At 38.4% G+C, this 24,094-nt stretch overlaps 1 protein-coding gene and 1 pseudogene across 17 annotated transcripts in view; one reads left to right on the top strand and one right to left on the bottom strand.

Moving 5' to 3' along the window:
• Nucleotides 1-24,094, top strand: part of BBS9 (Bardet-Biedl syndrome 9) — a 348,483-nt gene that overhangs the window by 210,623 nt on the left and 113,766 nt on the right. The window lies entirely within an intron of this gene.
• Nucleotides 11,830-11,948, bottom strand: LOC120602678 (uncharacterized; annotated as a pseudogene).

Genomic DNA, 24,094 nt, shown 5'->3' on the forward strand with positions numbered 1-24,094 from the left:
CCACCAGCAGTGTGTGAGGGTTCCTTTTTCTCTGCATCGTCTCCAACATTTGTTATTACTTGTCTTATTGATTACAGCTATTCTAATAGGTATGAGATAGTATCTTATTGTGGTTTTGATTTGCATTTCCCTAATAGCTAGAGATGTTGAATATCTTTTCATATATTTGTTGGCCATATGTATGTCCTCTGGGGAGAAGTGTCTGTTCAGATCCTCTGCCCAATTTTTGATTGGATCATTTGTTTTTTTGTTGTTATTGAGTGTATGAGTTCTTTGTATATTTTAGATATTAGGCCCTTATCGGAGGCATCGCTTGCAAATATATTTTCCTATTCCAATGGTTGTCTCTTTATTTTGATGATAGTTTCTTTTGCTGAGCAGAAGCTTTTTAGTTTGATGTCATCCCATTCATTTATTTTAGCTTTTACTTTTCTTACCTTTGAAGTCAAATTCATAAAAATCCTCTTCAAGTCCAAGTTCCTTGAGTTTAGTTCCTATGTTTTCTTCTATGCATTTTATTGTTTCAGGTCTTATATTCAGATCCTTAATCCATTTTGAGTTAATTTTGGTGCGTGGTGATAGACAACAGTTTAAAATCATTTTAAAGAGGAAAGCGAAGTAATATTAATAATCGCACTAGGACAACAGCTGTAATCCCAGACTGTCATGGGATAGCATGCCGTTCCGCCACTCTCCCATGCACAGATAAAGTATGCAAGTAAATACCAGGAGAGATTTCAGTCATATTGGCACTGCTGATTTTTGACAGTTGTGGTTCTAAGGTATCCTCTCCCATTGAGTCAGTATGAATTCAAATAGTTCTGAATATTTTATTGTGCTTATTGCCAAGTGGACCCGCACTTTTTGACAGTTTCAATATAGATAAAACGGATCATCACACGGCCTCTTTTCACACCTCATCCTTTTCTCATACCTCAGTGTTTTGCGTTTGCAGAATATAGTGCAGCCCAAGTAGAGGAAGTGTTTCAGACACTTTCCAAAGCAAAACAGGAGAGAATTTCTTTCCTCCCTGTTCCTGCACCCCCTCAAGCTGAGGAACATGATTGACTTGGCTTCCTAGGGTCCACGTTGCTCATCTAAATGAAACCCAGCTGAGGATGGAAAATTGCAACACTATCTTGTCTTCCCAGTGTCAACCGACAAAGGATGAAATACTTAAACTTTGCTCTCCTTGATATCATTTTCAGTGGGAGTTCAAACACAAAGAGAAAAATACTTAATGCACAGACCTAGAATTACTAGGGCAGTTTCCTTGCTGTGGGTCGTACATAGCCTCTGCAGGGTATTGCAATGGTTTTCCACTGGTTTTTCTCTATTGCTCTACTTGTTAGATTTTTTGATACCAGTGTTAGATTAGCTTTGTAAATATATTTTGTGTCTTTTTTTCCATACTGAAGTATTTGTAAAGAGTATATTCAGTGAAATGATCCCACCATCAAATAATGTGTCTCTTGGAGATGAACAATGTACTTTGGCACGTTAAAGACTAGGAGAAATGTTGGAAGTAACTTGTTCACTTTGTTTAGCTCAGCATTTCTCAAATTTAGACAACTTTTTTTTTTTTTTTAGACAGCCTATTAGTTATAGAACCAGAAGCACGCTCTGGAATACATTGGCATAGGTGTAGTTTTCCATTTAAAAAAAATATTGCCACCCTTATTCGTTGCCTAATTTTGTGTTGCCGCCACTTCTGCATTTTTTTTAAAGAGTAGTTTGCCTTGGTACTTAAAAACAAAAACCAACCAGAACTACTATTTATTTATCCAGCGTACGCTAATGCATTGCACTCTCTCTTCATCTCCTTTTTCCTGCTTACCATGGTTTGCTTTGTTCCGTTTTCACTCTTTTTACTTGAATGTTTGCATCACTTGTTTTAATTCTTTTAGAACGCTGAAGGCATGTGAGACTGTGCATTTGTCTTTGAGTGCGGCTTTGCCAGCATCCATGTGTAAGTGCAGTAAGGACAGAGTATGGCTTGGTGAAACTAGCACAGGCAGCTAGACCTTTATTAGGATCCTGCCACTTATTTCAGGACCTTGAGCCTTTTCTGGCATTGAAAAATGAGACTATTAATACTTTTCAGGTTTAGAAAAATGTAATTAAATTTTGTAACAATCATAGCATAGTACCCGGAAGGTAGGTTGTTGGCCAATGGGTGTCTACCTTTATTATTTTTATGGTTTTACAAATACTCTGTTATTTCCATTTTGATTTCTCTTTGACACAGTAGTTGTACAGTAGCTGTTTAGGAGAATGACTTTACTTGCCAAATAGCAAGATTTAAAAACATACAGTTTTCTTAACTTTGAGTTGTTTTATAAACTGACCAGAACACGTGGTCTTTAAAATTTCACTTAGCTGCATGTTGAGTAGAAATTACCGCTGATGTACGGTGGATGGTTGATGAATATTCTTACTTTGCACTGCTGTGTGACTGGTCCTCCCTGTGTGCTTTTCAGAACATGAACCCTGAAATAGGAGAGAAAAGCAAATCGAGGACTATTTGCTGGCTGCTCTGTCAACCAGAGAGCCCCTATATTACAATGTTTCTTGTAAAGATCACCAAAAAAAAATAGTGTCCCCAAGAAACTCATTCCAGTTTGTGCAACACTTGTGTCAGGAATTTTTTCTTCAATTATTCTCAAAAACCTATTTTGCTGTGTAATTATGATATGATTTCATGTCTTCTGTTACTTTTATGGTAAATCTGAAGGATTCCTTGGAAAACTAGCTAATAACAAATTCAAGGTGTTCTTTTGGACCATTATACTAAAGTGTTAAACTGTGAAGACAGCTTCATTTCTTTTCCTTCTTGTTTTACAAGAAAAATTTAGCAGAAAATGCTCTTGGGAGATCAGATTTGTATATTTTATTGTTCATAATGAGGATGATTTGAAATAAAAATTATATTATTTTTATTAGGCTTATAGCAGAGTTATAAACATCTCTAATCAAGTTTTTATGATAAACATGCTTTTCTTTTTTTTCAAGGTATTTTTCTCCATTTGTATTGTATGAGGAACATCATGTCTTAAGAGTTTCTAGAGTTTTTAAAATCAGGAGTCATTTCCCTGTATCCTCTTTCCTCCTCTCTCTCAAAGCACTGATCTATTCTAAAATTTAGATCCTCAGTTGAAAAGGAACTGACATAGATGTGAACAAAAGAGAGCTTATGTATTCCTTGAGGCATGTTTCATCAATCACCTAGCTACTTTAACTAGAGACCGAAAACCGAATCCTCCAGTGTTCCATGCTATAGAAGATGCTTGACTTAGGAATATGGATAGTGTGTGCTACCGTTCACTTTTACTTTTATATATGTTTTATCTCTCTTCTCTTGTTTCAATATGTGGCATATAATTTTATACTAATTGGAGAGACAATTGAAATTTTGCATTTCCTAGCATCATGGCAAGTCTTTTGTTGATGGTTATACATAGTTATGTGAAAATACATGTATATGAATCAGTAATTTACCTTCAATGACAGTTATCTGTGTAATGTCTTTCTCTGATACGCCGTTGGTAGAACACAGTTTGGCAATGAGAAAGCAACAGTTGTTAGCGATTTTTGCATTCTTTTGGCAGAGTTGCAACAATTCTCCCACACTCTATCCAGTAGAGATATTAGATGGATAGCTGTACTGTCCTTGCATTTGAGATTTCTTCCTCTGTTTTTACTCTAAGTATTTATTTTCCATCAGCTTGTAACATTGTAACATTGATTGGTACAAGTAATGTATTATTCATGCCATTCTGGTTTCATTCCATTAGTGCTATGAGCATTAGTATTCAGTCTAAAGAGATACGATTATGTCAAGAGCCCTTTGGATCAGCTTGTCCTGTTTTGCATTTGTTTCACATTCATAGAAGAGACTTCTTTTGGACAGTAGATCTTTTTGTTTTGCTGCTGCAAATTGGAATGATATAAGAAGCTAATTTGAAGCCGATTTAAATGTAACCTCTCAAATAATTTTTTTAGTTTACAAATAATCATTGTAGCAACTTTGGGAAATTTGGAAATGTATAAGGAGGAAAACTAAATCATCCATAATTTCATCCACCTATTTGCATGTTGATCAATGCTTTGCCTTATAGACTTTAAAAAAAAATTTATTTTAAAAAAGTCATATTCATGTTGTATATACAGTTTTGAATATAAGTTTTCTTTAGCATTATCTGTAATAATATTTTGGGAAACATGATTTTTGATGTATTTATAATAGTTCATTGTTTATCATTTTCCAACAGTCTTCATTATTAAATATTTATATTTTGCCATGGTTTTATTTTTGTCAATAGTAATACATATCTTTGTTCATATATCACTGATCATATCTCTGATTATTTCCTTAGGATAGATTTCTAGAAGTGAAATTATTGGGCCAAAGAATTCAAACATTTATAAAGCTCTTCATGCATATTGCCAAACAATTTTCCAAAGACACTGAACCACTGTCTCCTGTTTTGTCAAAAAATTACAATCTTTTGTTTTAACTTATGTTGCTGTAGTCATTTTTGATGTAAGATTGTATATCTATGTCTTTTCAGAAATATATACATTAAAATAGACAAATTAGGACCTAATTAAAATGAGTCGATGGATGGCTTCCTAAAAACTGCCTGGCATTTTGGCGGGCCGTCTTATCCTAGCATGTAATTTTCTGGACTTAAATTGCTAGGTCCTGTAGCCAAGTGCATGAACAGAAACGTGGTGTAGATCTGAGCTGTCAGGTACCAGCAGTTCTGCTGGTCCGCTGTGGAAGGAGGAGAGCTGCCGTTCACTGCTTCATGAATGATAACTGAGATTCTGTTGTTTTACCTGTGTTTTAATCTAGTTCGTAGAACCATTTAGTGACATAGTTTTTTATTTATAAATATGTTAAAATTAGTAGAAAATCTAGGTAGTCTAATCAAACCAGGTTACAAATGAAACAGCATACCTGTTCATTTCCTCATTGGATCTTAAGATAATGGAGTCTAAAATGTACAGTGATGGTCCTGACATGAGACATGAATTTAAAGTAGCGTTGTGGCTTTGACCTTATAAAATATGCAGAAAATTCTAAGTTCCAGGGAAATCTTTTAATTAGAGTGTTGTGACTCTGTTACTTTTTATTTTTAGCCTTCTCTCACGAGACATTTTAAGGAATATTAGTAAATCTCTTATCCTCTATAAAGACTATGTGAAATGAATCGTGATTTCTATTCTGTCTAAGCTGGGGAAAGTGCTGTTTTTTGTTGCATTATAAAGTAACCCTAAAACTTGGGCAAAACATAAATACTGCGTTTGGGGAAGGTCACTTTAGGTGCTCTTTCTACTTGAACATCTCTCTACAAGTCCTGAATTGGTAGATTTCTCATGGCTGGAGAAAGGAAGGAAGCACTGGGATTATCAAGATACTTGGAGTCATTTAAAAATTTTGTCTGTAACATGTACTGGCTCTATGACCTTTGTCAAGTTCTTAATACTTTCTAAGCCTAGGTTTTCTCATCTGTTAATGAAGGATGATGTTACCTAAAATATTTAAGAGAGTAATGAGTGAAATGCCCCATTCATAGAAGATCCATGTCCCTTTCTTGTCCTTATATGTAGAATAAATGGAAAGTTAGGGTTAGACCAAGGACTTTGTTGAAAGGAACCAAACCATTAAGCATGCATTATGCAGCACTCAGAAAAGTAATACCTTCAAAATGTCTTGGTCCTTCCTCTGCAACACAGATGTATCAATAGATACTGAATTAATTTCAAGCTTAGTATTTTGACAAAGTCCTGTGTTTGCAACTGTTGGAACCAGTTTGCCTAATTTGCAGGAATCATAATCGTAAATATGTTATTCACAAAACAGCAGTACATGTTCATTATGGAGTCATATTTTCCATAAAAGTCATTAAATTGGTTCCAAGAGGAATTTAGTCTGTTCTTTTGTTACACTGTATTTTTGGTCCCTTCTGTTTCTGATGTGTGAAAACTTAAGTGCTCAGAATAATCGATATGGTTTGCCTGTTCATCACATAGAAGCAAGGGTACTGTGAACGTTATCAAGGCATTATTTGGGGCCAGACGTAGCCCCAAGTCTTCACTTAGGAGAGGGGGCCTTAGACCTTCTATGGCCTTCAGCCTTCCCTGTTTCTTTGGTATGGAGAGAGGTAACATATTTTTAGTATTTTATGGAAAGTACTGTGCAAGTACAATTTCAAGATGAGTCAGCCTCCTAACTTCACTGAAGCTGGAGCCACTATAATTTGGAGCTACCTGATTTAAGCAAGAATTGTTGGTTTGCCATCACTTACTGTCTTCCTGCTACTTAACCCTTTCCTGAGTCCAAGAAATGTGGGAACTCCATAACAAAAAAATATGGCCACTGCTATCGCTATTGATGTGAACTTAGATCATGTTTTTGCATGTATAAAATAGTGTATTTGAAGAAACATGGCAATTGATTAAAAATTTCATTTTGTTACTATTAATGACTGGTGTAATAATCCTTGGACCAGTGAGCCAACTTGGAATCATCTAACATCTAACTGCAGATTATTATTGCTCAGAAGGTTAGTTTCTTAAGGATTATATAATTGGCACTTGTAATTACATAATTTATAATCTCATAAACTCTCATACTAGAAATGATGAATAAAAACGTTTGGTTTTTAAAGTCTAAACCAAAGGCATTAGATCCACTGAAATTATTTAAGATCTATTCAAGTCTTGATCCACTGTTAACTCCCAATTTGCCATCACAGCTTTTTAGATCCACCTTGATTATAACATTATAATATTGATTATAACATTTCTGACATTGCATTGCAATCATTCGATTACACATTTGATTTGTTAATAAGGCTGTGATCTATTTAAGGGGATGGGGCCTGTCTTCCTCAGTGATATGTCTAACAGTTAGTTAGTGTCCCCGTTGTTAATAAATGCCAGATAAATGTTTTCCAGATTGTCATGAAATGACTTAAACGTGGAATGCTATATAAAGCACTCAAGTTCCAAACCATTAAGGGTCCAAGATCATTTTCTTCTGACTTGACTTGTTACTGTGACATGATTTATTTAACAATATTTTGGTGGTGATATTTGAAGATGAGTGAGGAAATTTTAACAGGTGATTCAAAATATCAGGAATTAGATAAGGAACAGCTTTTGAGTGTTGATTGGAGCAGCCTTCTGGAATTCTTTTCTGGTCATTACAGTCTTGTCCCTGCGTCAGGCCATCTGAAACATTTAATCCTTGTCTAGAGGGGTAATTAGAAAACACCTAATTGAACATCATTTTTGTGGAGGTAAATTGAGTTAGGCTTAACCGAAACTTGTTCTTGGTATTACCCTCTTTCATGTTAAGAGTAAGGCTTTTTACAAGAGAAGAGAGAAACATTTTTATAACCTCAGGGTTGGGAAGGATTTCCTAAAGAAGCTCTGAAAAGCACAGCTAGTTCTTAAAAGATTGATAAATTTGACTACATTAAAATATAAAACTTTCATACAGCAAAGGAAACTATTCACAAAATTAAGACAATGTTTTTGATTCATTCCACCAACAAATGAAAATGTAAAGAACTTCATATAAATAAGGAAAACGAACCTAGTAGAAAAAGGAGCAATGTGAAGGAAACTCCAAAAGAGAAAATATAGGTAGCCAAAAAAACATTTAAAAATATGCTTAGCCTTGGCAGTAATGAAAGAAATGTAAATTAAAGCCACAGTGAAACTCCATTTCACACATATCAAACCGAAAAAATTTAAAAAATCTGGTAGGATGAAGTGTTGGCAAGTATATGGAGCCATGAGAACTTCCTGTACAGTACTAGTAGGAATACAAATTGGTACAATATTTGGAGAGCACTTAAAATGAAATAACTAGGGCTACATATGTCAACGTTTAAAACTATCCCAAAAATACAGTGTTGACAAAGAATGCAGAAGAATGGTGTGATGTTACAGTTTAACAACATGCAGAACAATCATACATATTAGGGATGCATGTGTAGTAAAGGTCTACGGCCATGCTGTGCAGGGTATTGGTGACCTCCAGGGGAAGAGAAAGGGTAATGTGATAGCAGCAAGGCCCAGAAGGGCTTTGGCTCTATCTAAAATGTTTAATTTCTTAAAATCTCGCAAATATGGGACAACGTAAGACTAGTAAATGCTGGGTGTTCACTCTTTTGTTTTCTATACCACCTTGTGTGTTTTACCTACTTCATACTAAAAGGAAAGGAAGAAAAAACGCAGTGGAGAATGAATTCTCTGAGGGAAGGTCAGAGAGAGGTCTCTGGAACAGGTGACCTTTAAGCTGGTGTTGAAAAGTACAGTGTGTAGAAGGGCACAGGGTTACGAAATAGCATTTTGTGTTCAGGGACCTATATGCAGTTTGTTATTTCTGCATTTCTGAGACTGAGGTGTAGATGGAATGAGAACACAGGAAGGTGCTTAGAGGTGAGCCTAGAGGATGAGCTGGGGCTCAGATCCTATAGGGGGATATTCATTTCCCAAAGCAGGTACATTTTCTTATGCATTGCTATTCTCTACTGCAGTTGAGATAGTCAGTTCATTGTGTTATGATGACTACAGCTCCTCAAGAAGGCTCTGATGACCTTAGTTCATAGCATTCGGTATGTGCTCACAGGATTTTGAGTGCTCTACCGGTGCTTTGGTAGGTGGGCAACCAAGAATGAAAACAGCTTTCCGGCTTTGAGCTGATATACAAACAGCCAGGTACCTGTACTGTTGAGCTGGCTTTATGGTCCACCCAGCCCTAAAGCCTGGGACCAGCTCAGGTCTGAGGGACATGCTAGGTGTGGCCCTACTTTCCTTCCCTGCGCCAGCTGGGGGCAGTTTCACCTTCTGTTACTGCTGCCACGCGGCTATGCTGTTCACATTTTTGTACTCCTCTCTTTGGATACGTTTGTGTGTTGGCGAGAACTTTCTCTCACAGTGCTCCGGAGCAGCATTTTGATTTTTGAGCAGCTGCCTGTGTGAGCTCTGTGTTCTGCTCTTATCAGATGGATTTATCTGAGTATCAAAGAATGTCCTTTTACAGTATGAAATTTGGCAAAAATGCTCTTTTCTGTGCCATCCATGATTTTATAGATTTCCATGTTTTCTTTCCCACTTTTCACTATTCCAGACTGAAACATTCCTGTCTCCATAAGGTTAACATTTCTTAAAGGAGCACCTTCCTCTTTAATCTTTTGTGATATCTATCTTAGGGCACAAGAAACTGGCCGTGAGATGGGCCGAGTAGATGAAGTCAGCCTTAGTGGCTAGGTTTTCCATGACGCGCTTATCTGGAGCAGTACACGGTACACCAGGGGAAATCTGATACCAAGTCAGAAAATGTTTTCTGGTGGCATCGTGCAAAATGCTTTGGAGTTTAGGACTGTCAGTTTTCTAGCTAGGTAACCTTGGAAAAGACTCTTAGTATCTCTGACCCATAGGTCATATTTTGAAGGATGGAAATAATAAAATGTCTCATAGAGTTGTGTAGTTTAATTTATTGTAAAATGCATTGTAAATTATGTAGTACCATACAAATATGAGATATTAGTGTCATCAATATTTTTCTTAATGGTGTCTAATATTTTTCCGGCCTTTTTGGCTTCATCAATACATGATGCCACTGTGCTCATAGCTCGACATAGAGTAACTTTCATCCCTATTTTCCTGGTAACCTTCGTTTTGTAAAGAAAGGGTGGCTTTTTGGTCTACAGATAAATTATAGCTAGGGGGCATTCTTTTTAACACAGGTTACCCGTGTTGCCTAATCGAGAAGTGTTACCTTTCATGTTAGTACATCTTTTGTTCAAATAGGCTATATGTTAGACCAGTAGATCAAAAAGCAGACTTCTCTTTATAAGAGCCAGAGACATAGATGAAATCCGAATAATAAAAACACATTAGCAGCATTCAAGGACCTTTGGAATGATATATCTGAATACGACAGTGATATAACTGATAATTTAATAAGTGGACATGATCCGTAGGAGGGAGGGGGAAAGAGAGTGAGAGAACTTTCTAGTTCTAGGTTGATGGAAGTGGTGTATGTCTTGAGCGTATGTTTGTTCAAACTCACTGAATTGAATACTTAAATTTGTGCATTTTCTGCATATAATCATGCTTCAACAAATAATAAAAGCAGAAAAATGTTTAAATGGAAAAATTACTAGGTAAGAAAGCAATAATCAAGTGGATACATGTTATCCTAGTATAAATAGAACATCTAATTGTGATGGAAAACAAAGAGAAAAAATTATCAAAATAGGCTGAAGTGGAGTGAATCCAGGAGCGCCCCCTGCGTAGTGGGTTCTCCAGCAGGGCTTTGAGAGGAGGATGAACTGGAGGTTGCTGGAAAGAAGAGAAAGGTCCTTTGAATCCTGGAAACCTGTGTGTGCAAGAGCCTGTAGGGAGCAGGGCGCAAACTAAGGTAGGATGGCAGATTAATTTTCAAATAATTTATGAGGGAGTAACAATGCTTTAATGTATCTATTCATAAAATGAGAATCCCAGTAACAGTTTGTGGAAACTTAATACAATAATTAGTCACTTAATGATATTTTGGATTACTACTACGTAATGTATGTGTATTTCTTTAGAATGCTCTTTCTGAGATTTTGAGTATTCTGAAGCTTGAGCAGACTTATTTTTGCATTTATATCTCTAATATCTCTGTTATACCAGGAGGTTGGTATCCACATGGTTATCATCCCTTTTAATTGCAACTAATGTGCCCTGTGATGACTTTCGTTTCATGTCATTACCTTTTGATTTGTTTTGTTTCCTAAGAATCCATCATGAGGACTTCAATCCACCTTCCGTAGAGCTAAAAAGTTTAAGATGTGTTAAAGGAATTCCTTTTATAGGTTACCTCAATTCAACCCCTAAAAATTGCCCATCAATTATAGGAATGTTTTCAACCATCCCTGGCATAGACTTCTAAGAAATTTCCATATTTAGTCAGTTTGACAGTTGAATCGAATCCATGAACTCTTGGTCTAAAAGCTCTTGATACTAATTATTGTATTATGTTCGTCAAAGAACAGGAAAGAGATTAAGATAACAACAGTTTGCATAATTCAAGCTGTAATATAAAGCATAGAAAAAGAGCAGTGTGGTTTGTGGTATGTAAGCTATACGTAGAATACAAGTATGAACTTTTTAAATGTAAATGTTCTCAGGAAAATATCAGTGGCGTGTATTTAAAGTACTTTGGAGACGGTTCACCAAATTATTATATTTGTGGTGGAATTGGAGTGAAAATTGATAATTTTAGAAAGTTTTTAAAATACAAACTAAGGTATTACAATTGATTAAAATGGAAGCAGGTCCATTTTTATCTGAAAAAGTATTACTGTCTTTTGGTTGGGAAGGAAAAGATAATTAGCACCTCGCAAATCAATAGCAATGAAGGGAAGCTCCACTGTAAATACACCAAATTTAAGGATTATTGTTCCTCACAGTTAACCCTAGTCAGAGTTATAAGCTACTTTCGCCTGGATTTGTCCTTGTCCAATCTTCACACTTTGTAAGTATAGGGAGAAAAAATATTCCTAAGAAATAGTTTTGAAACTGTGAAAGTCTGTTGGAAACATAAAGCATTTTTGGCATCTTTCATGTCATGTGTGAAAAGTTAATGAAATTGATTTTTACGACTAGCTAATGGAATTGGTCTCATTATTCTACTGTCGCACCTTATGTGTGGGTAGATCATCTACTCATTTTTTTTTAGGCGAGGCAACCCTTGGTTGACCTCACAGATTGCAAAGACCATGTCAACTTACAATCTCTTATTTTTTATTTTATTTTTTATGCCTACAGCACCTGGTCTTCCTAGGTGGTCTCCCATCCAAGTACTAACCAAGCCCGACCCTGCTTAGCTTCTGAGATCAGATGGGATTGAGCTTGTTCAGGGTGGCATGGCCGTAGACCATCTAATCATTTGTGTGTGTGTGTGTGTGTGTGAAAAATTATGACTTTTGTGGTTGGACTGGCAATATTATTAAGAACTTATGAATTGGAGATTGATTTTGATAAAATCGACTTTGTCTTAAGCCACATGCCTTAACAACCAAACCTTTTAGTCTGTATCTGTTCACTAGAATTCCTTGATTTGGGTTTGAAAAAAAATGGAGATAGGAAAGGAGACTTGCTGGTCATTATGTCTGCTAGTTCATAAAAGGAAATATGGAAAATTTCATCCCTGCATCTTCTGAAGCTTGGCTAATGAAGGACTAGTTTCGTCACAGGGATTCTCTTAAAATCAGATAACCTGTCTTCCATGCCCCTCACTGTCACTCCGGGATTGTGTACATTATCCTTTTCTGTGGACTACATGCTTTAAATGTTGTTTGTCTACAAGGACATTATATCATTATAGAACATATTTTTATTAATACCACATAGAATCTACATATAAAAGTTTCTGATTAATGTAAAATAATCTTTATTGCTACAAAGAGACTTAACATGTTACTATACTTTGGAAGCCATATTATACATAAAACGCATGTTCCATCATTTAAAAAAATACTGAAAATAACTTAATTCTCCAATTTGACCTGTAAGGATATTGGAGCCATTTTTTATAGTTTCGTTAGCAAGTATTGATGTATAATCAAGCCAAAATTGGGTACATATGACACCAGGCCCTATGTGAACATGGATTATAACTTTTTCAAAGTGTCATTACTTGAGACAAGTTTAGGGCAAGAAAGTGAATACCTGAGAAATGAAATCAGCAGATGTTTATGAGTTACGAAAACAAAGAGTTCAAACTGCGCTCACCACTAGTAGAAGCATTTAAAAAATTAGAGAAGGTGTTTGAATTGATGAGCTGTTTGAATTGGTCCTCTGACCTCTGAAATGACCTTTCCCATTACCTCCTCAGGTTTGAAAGATAATTACTGTCCTCTTCTTTCCCCCTAAGGCAACGCTGGCCAGAATTTCACCCTTTCCTTTTGAAGGGTGATTCCCTGGTGCAGTGTAGTGGGTCAGGATATGACCTTGCACATCTGCATTTCACTAGGACCACCAAACAGAGATGGCCACCACTGTCGCTGGCTTTGGATGGGGGTTTGGGGAGGTACCTCCCCCCATCCAAACCAGTCTGTGCCTTGATAAGTTCTACCAGCAGGAGGATCATTCTCTTCTGCCCTAAGACTGTTTTTTTTTTTTTTTATTGTCAGTTTTGGAGAACAATAACTATTATTCAAGGAGATAAAAATAAGTTAGTCGAAAGTAGTCTAATATGATAGTTATTTCTTATGCTATAGATTATTTAAAGTTTCTCCTATTTTTCAACATGTTTACATATCGTCTTATCTTCATAATACTTCTGGAGTTGCAGTAGTGAGCCGTTTAATCGGGTCATATAAATTTCTTGTACACTGCTAAGGACTTTAATTGGAAATATAATAAATCCTTTAAGTAAGGACTAGTCATTATAGAAAGCTGATTGCAACAGCTTAAATGTTCACATTAAACTAAAGTGAGATATAAACACTCCTTTGTAACTTCCATGTCATTATAACACACAGATGTCTTGGCTCCAAGAACACGTGTATTAACGTGTTGGATTTATGCCAGGGTTGAGACGTAGTGATCTTAAGTAAGAGCCGAGAACATCGCATGATGGGAGGTCAAGCCAACTCTTTTTATTACGAGAATTCTCGTTCATGCTTTGGGGTCTGTCCCTCGTGAAGAGTCAATGCCCAGTACAGTCTATTCTCCTTCACTATACTTTAAGATTTCTTACAACTAAAGATAAAGCCTTATCAGTACATGAAGACCTTAAGATATAAGTTGAAAATCTTGCGGAAGACTCTTACTTTAGGGCAAGTAGTGGCTGGTTTAGTTGCTTCAAGAACTGTTGGATTTTCCACAGTATTTAGTTTCCTGGGGAAGCCGAGAGTATACATTGCATCTTTCTCTGTGTTTAAAGAAATCGCGTGCATGTTGGAGAGAAGTGAGTGGAGGAGGGAGAGGAAGAGGAGGAGCAAGGCTGCACGCTAGGTCAGAGCCCAGGTCAGATTTGGAATTTCGATGAGTCTGTTCTCTGTTGGAAATGAATCCCTGTAAGGACCCATCCCTGTAGGGGGAGGATGAGCCTGGACTTCAGGGGCGGAAAGCACTGATGGACAGGTTTCTAGATGCAAATGCCAGTGGAGGTTGAACTGTGCTGGCCTTTCTATGAGAACTGTTATTATTTCCGTTAGTGCTCTGATTACAGAATTGCATGTTTTGAGTGGTCTTCCCATAATCCCTCCCCGCCCCCTGCCATCAGCACTGTTATTTTCAGTAAGCATTTTCGCAGAATGGGAAATTTTGTAGAAACACATGTATTGCGTTTTTATCAAAACTGCTGGTATTCCATAGTATCTACTCAGTAAATTACTTGCATGTTGGTGTATAAAGTTAAATTTTGTCATAAGACCTTTGTGACCTGATTGAGAAGCTGGGACATAAAAAGTTTATGCTGTTATCATTGGAATATTCTTTGTTTATTAAATTGCTCATCACTTTGTTGAAACTATTTTCACTTATCTAAATGGTATTAATATATTTGTGGAGCAGGTAATGCATAATTGCATCATTATTCTTTCAAATAACATATTAAGACCTAAAACCTCAAATTTAAATTTATTTGACGTGAGAGGGGGCACTACCAGCGTATGGTTGTTTGAGATTAAAACAGCAGCAACAACAAAGCAACAACTTTTATCATAGAGACAGAGTTGCAATACTTCGACGGGGCAAAGGGGGTCAAATATGTGGTGACAGAAAGAAATCTAACTATGGGAGGTGAACACACAGTGTAAATATATATATGCCTTGCTGTTTAAGTGCACAGATAAAGCTTATTGGATTTCGTTAACCAATGTCAACATAAAAAATTAAATTAAATTAAATTTAAAAAAAATTGCAATACTTCGTAAGTGAATAACAGAGGCCCTAAAAGTTATTCTGTGTGCAGTATTGTAAGCAAAGAGAATAACTTAGATGAACCAAAAGTTCCTATGTTCTTATATGTAATATCAGGGTCCAATTTTGAGTCCACAGAATTGGTTAATATCTTGATATTAAATGTTAAATTAATATTTAGGTATTAACTAATTAGTTATTAATATGATTAATATTAATAATAAAATTAAATGTTAAAGCTATTATCTCGAAAGACCTCAAAATTCCTTTACAGTGTTAAGTATAATAACTGTCATCATATCTGAAACCAGGCAAATGTTAGGTATCGATCGGATACTTGCTCAGGACCATGATCATATTTGAGAAACAGCTGGGTTTTCTTAGAAACCAAGTGTTTGGTCAAGAAAAAGCAGCAAACGATTAAATGAGAGAGTGTCTCGGTTTCTGCTGTCTTCATTGTCCGTATGTATTTCTTTTCTTCCATCAAAAAGACGATAGCACAGTTTTCAGCATCAGCCGCTTCCTCCTGTGTTACTGGGGTGAGTGGGGAGCAGCGCCAGCAAGGAAACTTGGATCGCTTGCCTTCCCGTTCCCCTGCCGAGAAGTGCACTGGTCCCCAGATAGGATCTGGTGTTGAGCGTATCAGAGGGCGTCCAGCTGGCATCTGGACAGGGCCTGAACATGTGGAGAACAGATTTAGTCTGCCGACTGTGAGGCTCATTTCACCCTACACTAGGCCAGAGGTGGCAAGCCTTGCTATCGAGAGAAGATCACTTACTAGTTTAGGGAGGGAAAAATAAGAGAGGCCAAACATGGGCCGTAAGAAACAATGAGCATGTGAGATAAACAAAGGAGCATGTCACAGTATCAGAGTTTCAGATCGAACCAAGGAAGCATCCGTCCAAAGACCATGCAAGTAATTTTAGGATTGTGTTTCTTACACATTATTATGGAGGAAGAACCAGAAAAACAGAGATTGCTAAAGACGGGCAGAGGAGGCCGAGCAGAGTATCCCACTTCATGGCCGCTGGCAGTCCTCTCCTGTCACTGCCAGGCCAGATGGCCACAGACTGGCCCTGGAACCAGAGGCCTGGGATTCGCAGTTAATTACTGAAGCTGCAGGCAGGCAGTCGCAGTGGACACCTCACAAAGAAACGGGCTTCCAGGGCAGGTAGTCCTGTCAGACATGGTATTTCAGAGGATGAATCTAACTACAATTAGCATTTGCAATATTTTATACATTACATTCTAATAATAAATAAAAATCTTCATTTTCAGTAGTCAGGACTTGAATCGACTTTGAGTATTGTCCTAACATTAAAAAAGTTTGCATATAGATAATTTAGATTTGTTTTGGATGCTTATTAGGTTGGTTATGTTTCCAAAACGACTTTCCCCATAAGTATGTTCCTTAATTTGCTCCTGGATCTATTTGTTGTTGTTGTACAGAAATTTACCGTTGATCTGTTCAATATTTTCTTGATGTCTGTGGAACGATTAGGTTGGTGATCTGAGATGCCTGCTATTGGGTCATGTGTCTACTAGAGAACTGTGATTTTTAAATCAGTGCTGACTTTGGATAGCTTTTGCTCCAAGTACAGTAAATACATTATTTTGGGGAGTTTCTAAAAAAATTTAAATAATCATAGCTGATTTTAATGAAGAAGTGAAGGCGGATCTACGTCGTCCAGGGATTTCAGGTTGTTTGCGTGGTATCCGGCATCCCTTTTCTTATTAGTAGAGCTCCAGTTTTATTTGGGTAAAGGAGGGGGTGGGCATAGTTTAATTGGTACCTAGTTAAAAAAAAAACAACTCCATTTTCTAGGCTCCCTTTCAGCGTAGAGCGGACGCGTTCCACGGTTCTGGCCAGCGAGCTGGAAGTGGAAGGCCTTGTGCCTTCTTCGATGTTCCATCCCTCTGATTCCTGGCTGCCAGACTTCTGGCCTCTGTTGGCCCTGATAGCTGCAGTGTTGCCCATCACATGGGAAAACAGAGACTTGCCCTGATGGGTGTGTGTGCTAGTGCCAGACTATCCTTTGGCCCCCAAATGCCCTTACCTCAGCTTTGCTCAGACCTCCAGATACGTCCCCAGCTCAGGCCTCTCTCCCTCCTTTGTTCTATAGCCTTTCTGGTGTCCTACACACATTCTCTTGGGCTGGGGTTGGTCTTTCAGACTGAGATGTGGTCCAGATGCATTCCCTTTTTCTTGGCCATTTTCCACTTCAGGGACTCTGTGTGTAGTCTCTCATCACGGTCGACAGGGCAGGATGGGTTAGAGGTTCAGAACAGTGGCTCTAGAATATGACAGACCTGGATTTGAATACTGGGAGCTACTAAATGTTCCCCAGTTTCCTGAGCTAGAAGATGAGGATGATAGTACATATCTTATGATACTGTTGTAAGGATTAAATGAAGTAATACTTGTTAGGCATTTGACCCAAAGCCTGAGCATGTAGCAAGTACTCAGTAAAGTTGAAATGATTTTATATGATAATGATGATTATTGTAAACGGAAAACAAACAGCGAATAGAGTAATTTCTTCTAAAGAGTAGGGACCTAAGACAGTCTGATCATACGGTATCAGAACTGGTGCCAAATCCGCGAGCCTAAGAGCCTGTGGGGCAGGACCCGCGTCGGTCTCGTTCACTGCTGCTTCCCTGTATCTGACACAGAGCTTGGCAAAGAGCACCATTTAGTGAACATTTAATTTACATCAGTCCCTTTGAAGTGCCTTATGTATATTAACTCATTTCCTTCCATAGAACAGTGGGGTTGGTAGTATTATTACCCGCTTTTGGAGATAAATTCAAGTCTAGAGGATTTAAGTAATTAGCCGCAGGTCACATATCTCACCTGGCTGAGTAGAATACCAGTAATCTGGTTCCAGAGTTGCACTGCCTTCCAATAAATATTCATTAGATGCACGAGGGAAGGAGAGGAGGGAGAAAAGATACAAAAAATCCTGTATCTTGACTCTTTGTATTCAAGGTCTTTTGTAGTAGTTGCATGTAGAACTGGGCTTTGCCACTACTTTAGAAAGTGGTGTCAGCCCTGAAAGATGGCTTTGGGGAGAACCATAATGCACTGTTTGTTCCCTGGGGCCTCTGTAAGGTCAGCAGTCAAGGAGAGTGAACATGAATTACCACCCTCAGCAAATAGATCGCTAACAAAACAGTGCCGGCTACAGATAGTTTCCAATATATGGGCAGACTGGCCTTCTAAAACGTGGAATTTCTCTGTAATAAATACCTGAGTCACCCAGTAGAGTAGCTGGATTAGTTCTGGGGCCTATATCCTGGGAGAGGCGTTGGGGGCTGGGTGGAGAGAGGTCTCAATGATGGGATGCCATCATGGAGGGCTGAGAATGGCCTCAAGTTTTACTATTTTTGAGAAATGTACTATTTTTGAAAAATTCCTACAGTTTAAATAAGATTTTGTTCCGTCAGAGAACGTAGCACGTGTTTGTGTCAGAGTGCGAAGATATTTTTCAGGACATGTTTCTCCATACGTAATCTAGAAATAAAAGTAAGCAGCCCGACAAATTGAATTCGTTATGCCCGTCTCCTTTTTACCACAGGAATTAAGAAAACAAATTGTATCATGTTTGGCCAATAATAGAAGTCGTGCTTTCTTAAACCCTAGTTTATGGAATTGAGTTTATTTCCAAGTTTCCATTTGCACAGGAACACTGTCTTTCTGAAGCTCAGCTCTTCTTCTCTCTCACTAAGAACCACAGTCCTTTGAACAATCAAAATAATGTTCACAAAGCCCTTGCACTTTATTCAGAGGAGAGCCCGGTCCACCTTCACTTTGAACTTTGCCGTAACTGCTGTCTGACCTGGGAACAGTTACCCAGCCTACTGATGCTTAGGTGTTCTCCTTCTCTAGTGCGGATACTCTCTCCCTTATGAGGTTGTTTGGGGATTAAGTGACATAGTGGACACAAAACTCTGAATATAATGCATGGAGCGTACTAAGTGCTCAGTAAATGGTATTTATTATTACTAAAAATAATATGTTCTTAATGTTTCATGTGTTTCAAAAGCCACAGTGAAATAAATTAATAAGTTATGAAGTAAGAGGGTTATTATAGGAAGACATTATAGCATCAGTGGTAACAACTGATTGTGTCATAGGAAGAAAAGACGGAAACTATAAAATTAATTACCAGAACAATTGTGCATAGTTATAACCATGTCGTGTAGGATCGAAAGAGCTTTCCACCCCTTCGTAATTTCTCTCAGCTGAATAAATGTACAGCCCGATACAGCAATTGATGTTCACGATAGTGACTTCTTTGAGTCATCAGGAAAAGATTAAATTACATGAAGTATATTCCATTTAAGAAGCTGGTGGGGTTGGAGCACGATTTAGAAAGGTTTTTTTTTTCAAAATAGTGCCTGTTTAACTAATGGATCTGCAAACGCTCTGCTTATCTAAAAATCCCTGCTGTTCTCTATGACTGAGATTTTAAAGGACCGGAGATCAGGCTGCATCTCCGCGGCAGGGCTGGAGTAAGAACGGCAGTGCCATCGGACAAGACGTGCCGTCTGTGCTTCTCAGATGATGTAATGTTCTGGAGGATTCACGTTCTCTGACTCTGTTAACAAAGCAGCTGAGCTCCAGGGAAGAAGGCGCTAAGTGGCTCTTGCTGGCTGACAGGCCCGGCTGGATTTAAATACATGTTACTCTGGACTTAAGCAGGATTGAAGAGCCTTTTGGCTCGTCACTGAGGGTCGGGGCTCCCCCTCACCCCTTCCTCCTTGTTCTGCATGGAAGCAGTCTTGTAGAGTGGTCAAGAGTGTGGGCTTTGACATCTATCAGTTAGGGATCGTTTGGGCTGTAAGTAACAGAAATCCAACTCAGACTGGTTTCAACAATAAGGCAATGTGTGGGTTCATGTAACTCGAAGTCCAGAGGATTCAGGGTTGTCTGTCTAGTTAGTGGCTTCCATTCTGTTGTCCTGTGCCTCACTTGGCTTTGCTTCCTCTGTGTTTTGGTTTCATCCTCAGGCTGGTAGTAGGAAGATGTGCACAGCAGTGCTGGATCCCACAGCAGCACGTGACATCTAGAGGCTTAGTCTTGGAAGAAATGAACCCCAAGAAGCCTCCGAAGACTTTTTCTTATTTCTCTCTGGCCTGTATTGGGTTACCTACTCATTTTAGAAGCCATCTCTGATGCTGGAGGAATGTTAAATGTTTGGTAGCTTAGGCCAGATACCTGAATTAGTCACTGCCAAGGGGGATAGGGTTATCATGATTGGTTTGGACAAATGGTTTACCTGTAGTGCTGGAGTCAAACCACCTAAATCACAGTGGCTGCTGTGCTGTGGGTGAATAGGTGTTGGGGATAACACAGTATTCTCTCTGGAGTCAGACAGAGTTCTCACATTTCAGCTCTGCCCTTCACTAGCTGCAGGCCCCAGCCTCACATTGGTGGGGCCCGAGGGAAGAATACAAATGATAGCTCGTGTACTCCATGTCAAAACATTTTTACAAGTGACGAATCAAGCCAGTGTGTCCTTCCCTGACAGATATGCCTTTATAGTGATCTGGAAGGTTATGTTTGACTTTGCATTCTTGGATCCTTCAGAGTTCTGCCTGCAGTCCGTGTCTCTAGCCTGCGCCGCCGCCTCCCCCACACTGCGGAGTGTTGACATTGCCAGCCCACAAGCCCAGGCTGTGTCTTTCCCATCCAAAAAGCCACCTCTTGTCCATACCTGAGGCCTAGGCATCTGGGCATGTGACACCTGCTATATGGTCAGCCCTTGGGGAATGACTTGGGGAAGAGACCCACAGAAGCCCTGGAGGTGAGCTTGGAGAAGTTTGGGCAGGTAATTCCAAGCCAATCAGAGCATGTGTAGAAGGGAAATGCAAGACTCTTGGTTGGTACATGCCCTTGGCCTTACAGATTGTCGTACCAATGGGTAGGGGGTGGGGTGAGGGGGAGGAAGTTAGCTGTGCTATGGCCTTTCTGAACTCGAGACCTAGGTAAAGGCCCATCTTCCTGGTATGAGGGCAGTTCTGATGAGCTGGAGGACCACAGGCAAGGGACCATTCCCTGAGACTCAGTTTTCTTCTGTAAGGGGAGACAGTACCGGTAATATCCAGTTCATCAGGTTGCGAGGGGTGAGATGAGCGACGTGCAGGATCACTGACTGCCAGCTGCCCTTAGTGTCCTGCTGCATTCCAGGGGCAGGTGTTGCCTGGCTGTAACACCCGTTAATAGGCAGAGTTCGAGCAAGTGGCTCCATCTCCTTGAACATCACTTCCTCATCTTTAAAATTCGGATGGCGATGTCTAACTGGGAGCCGTTGATGGATGCAGTGGGAGAGAACATAAAGCACACAGCAGCAAAGCCTCCGTAGCGGTCTCAACTGTCAGGAAACTAATGTGTTTCTGATGAGATAAGGTAGAGGTTTAGTACTTCTGCTGCCCTCCGTAATTTTCCAGCTAAAACTTTCCAGGTAAAATTTGCTTCTGACCAGATAATTTGTTCATTCTTCAAAGGAAGTCAGAAAGAAAGAAAAAAAAAGCCAGAAAGATAAATTGGACACATTATCCCCATTTTCTTTCTTTCTTTCTCCAAATATTGCTGTCATGTCCCACCTGTACTAAAGGCAGTCTGACAAAGTCTTGTTTTTCGTAGACTTTCTTTCAACCAGATTTTCCCCATAGCTACAATGAACAGGCTACCATAACATTAGAGACGTGTGGTAACCGGGGTGTCAACTTTCTTAAAAAAAAGGCAACATCTGAATTGGGGTTCTGACCAACAAGACGAGAGCCACAGGCGACAGTAAGACAGATCTGGGCTGGCCTCTTTTGTGTTATGTTTTAACAGCGCTGTTAGTGGTTGCTTATTTAGCTCAACACATTTTGTTACCAGATGAAGAAAGAGGAAATAGTTTATTTAATTAGTAGTATTGAGTAAGTCAATATATCTGCCTTTTATATATTTAATAACAAGCAATTTCAGAAATATTCGGAATATGTGGAGATAATGAAATTATTGCGATGGGGAAAAATTCATCATTAAAGCAGAAGCATGGGAATACACACACACACACACACACACACACACAAAGAGCCCATTAATGCAAGATGTGGTGTTTATGTAATATTAGTATTCTTTGATAAACAGTTTTTTTAAATCATAGAGATAACAGATATTTCAGATATTTTTAGTTACAGTACACACAGGGCAGGCTACCAAGTGCCCTGGAACTGATTAAGGGATGGTAAGTTTTAAAATGTAAGTTCTAAGTTTAAATACTTGAAACTATTAGGTAACTTCAAATTTCTCACACTTTGAATTTAAACGTGGGTACTGCAATTAATTCCATATTAAAGGAAAAACATGTATTTAATTAAGAAAACATCGCTTTCACAGTGGCAGCTGTGTTGCTGTAATTGTAAATGGAAAGACACATAACGAAAGAAACAAGTGTCTCCTCTGCGGCATCTTTCCCCTTAACCGTGTGCCTGCACTGATCTTACTAGTCTAATACAGAGAGTCATGTTTAAGGTGTAGTTGGAAGACTCTTTTACTTTGCTGTAGGTAAGTTAGAAGAACAAAACTCAACTCAGAACTAGAATTTCCCTAGTTTTTTCTTTCTCTCCCCTGAAAGTGTTTGTTTTCAGCATCTTAGATATGGGTAAATAAATGTCTTTTCCAGATAAAATGGAAAGTTTAGGATCGCTATCATAAATAACAAAACTGTGAATGTAGGATCACACTAAATAATGTCACTGCATTTCCTACAGTGTCAGATGGAGCTTTGATGAAAAACTGGCAAGATGCAACATCATCTAAAAAGTTCAAGTTTTTAACAGGCCATAAATAGAATGATTACCAATTATCTTTAAAACCGATTTCCTATGACATGATTTTTCTGAATAAAATATGTTTGTAGAACAAACGGGTCACACTGTTAATGAGGATGACGAGTAAATACCTCTGGCCAGGACTTGGTTTCCGTGGTGCCTGGTGGAGAATGTGTGTGCGACCTCTCGGAGGCAGCCGCAGGTGACCCCACAGCTATTCCAAAGCTAGTTTTTTTGGAGATAGATTTGGGTTTATCCCTGTGCCCTCTTCTCTGGCTTCTGTGGGCCTCTTCAGACATTGTTTACAGAGAGGGTCATCTTTCTGGAAAATCCATGGGACATACTGATGAATGAGTCACAGAAACACTTATCTTTGTAATACTAAGACTTCTTGGTAAGAGGCCACATATTTTCCTAAGGTACAAGAAGAATGTCAAGAATGAAATAAATTAGCTTATGCTTGCTCAGAGGAGTTTTTACCTCCACAAAACTAGTCTCTCATTGATACACTTTGTGAAATGGGCTGGGGCAGATTGGGGGGCCCTTCTTCCGCTTGCCCTGAGGGCAAGATTTTAAGACTTTCTCTGGACCAAAGAATAAGGGTTCATGAATCTCAGCTAACGCTAATTTTTAAATAAGCCTTTCCACTCTCAGTGAGAAATGCCATCATACTAATTTCCATTCATTAAGGGATCAGATACTGTTCGAAACTTATTTGTGGATGGAATAGATATTTTTGTAATTAAAATGTTTCACAGAATATACAGAAAGCATGTATCTTAGGATAGTCTTCGGCGTTTTCCTTAGCCAGTGACAATTTCGAACATGTCGAGAAACGTGAAAGATTTACATGTGGCAAAACTATAGTGAAATTGTCTGAGAAGAGTGTTATTTAAAGACCCCACTATCTCTATTTAGAGTTTAAAGATACAATTTAACTTTTATTTAACAACTTTTCGCCAATGCTCTTAAAGTGTCTCTTCTGTAAATTACCCTATCATTTGCCAAATACTTGCCATTTATAGATCAATAAAAGTCTAAAGAGGTTAAGTGACTTGTCAAAATAACACAGCAAGCGGCAGAATCAGAAGATTTGAGCCTTTTAATTTCTAGTTTTTGCTCTAAGACAATTAGCGAGTTCTCCTCTGAGCTCAGCACAAGACAATTTAAATGGAGATTCCAGGTGCACTTTGTAAAAGCGACAGTTGTCTGGCTTGGATGAATATGTACTTCTTTTTCTTTCTTTCTTTTTTTTTTTTTGAATAGTACTTGTTAAAGAAAATGTCTGGTTTTGGCTAAACTGTTTATGTCACTCTTTATCTAAGAA

This window comes from Pteropus medius, unplaced genomic scaffold, assembly GCF_902729225.1.
Source record: "Pteropus medius unplaced genomic scaffold, Ma_sr-lr_union100, whole genome shotgun sequence".
NCBI classification, from domain to species: domain Eukaryota; kingdom Metazoa; phylum Chordata; class Mammalia; order Chiroptera; family Pteropodidae; genus Pteropus; species Pteropus medius.